Genomic DNA, 728 nt, shown 5'->3' with positions numbered 1-728 from the left:
GTTTTTCGAGACAGGGTTTCTCTGTATAGCTCCTGGAACTCACTTGGTAGACCAGGCTAGCCTCGAACTCAGAAATCCGCCTGCCTCTGCCTCCCGAGTGCTGGGATTAAAGGCCTGCGCCACCAGGCCCAGCAAGTGCGTTTTCTTGGTTTCCACCTCCAACCCAACAGCAAAGGACTTGACAAGTCTGTCAGTAACACTAATAGTAGGGGTTTTGTTGTTTATTTTTGTTTGACACTGTTTAGCACCTTGCCCAGTTCTTCAGGGAGAGATTGATCTCCAATATCTGTGTTGGCACCCTAAGTTCAAGTTCACAGTGTTAATTTTCTTTTTTCTTTCTTTATTTTATTTATTTATTCACTATATGTAGCACACTGTAGCTGTTTTCAGACACACCAGAAGAGGGCATCAGATCTCATTATGGGTGGTTGTGAGCCACCATGTGGTCACTGGGATTTGAACTCAGGATCTTTGGAAGAGCAGTTTGTGCTCTTACCCACTGAGTCGTCTCTCCAGCCCATTTTCTCTATACTGTAGTCATTCTTAGATTTTTTTTTTTTTAGATTAAACTCTTATGTATCCTAGGCGGGCTTCCAATACACTAAGTAGACCTTCCATTCCTGATTCCCTTGCCTCCCTCTCTTGAACTCTTATAAACACACAGCACCATGGCCAGTTATCTAGTGCTGGAGATGGACTCAGGGCATTGTGCACACTAGAAAAACACT

Source organism: Mus pahari, chromosome 14 (assembly GCF_900095145.1).
Source record: "Mus pahari chromosome 14, PAHARI_EIJ_v1.1, whole genome shotgun sequence".
Lineage (NCBI taxonomy): Eukaryota > Metazoa > Chordata > Mammalia > Rodentia > Muridae > Mus > Mus pahari.
The sequence above is the reverse complement of the archived record's forward strand: the minus strand, read 5'-3'. Positions refer to the sequence as shown.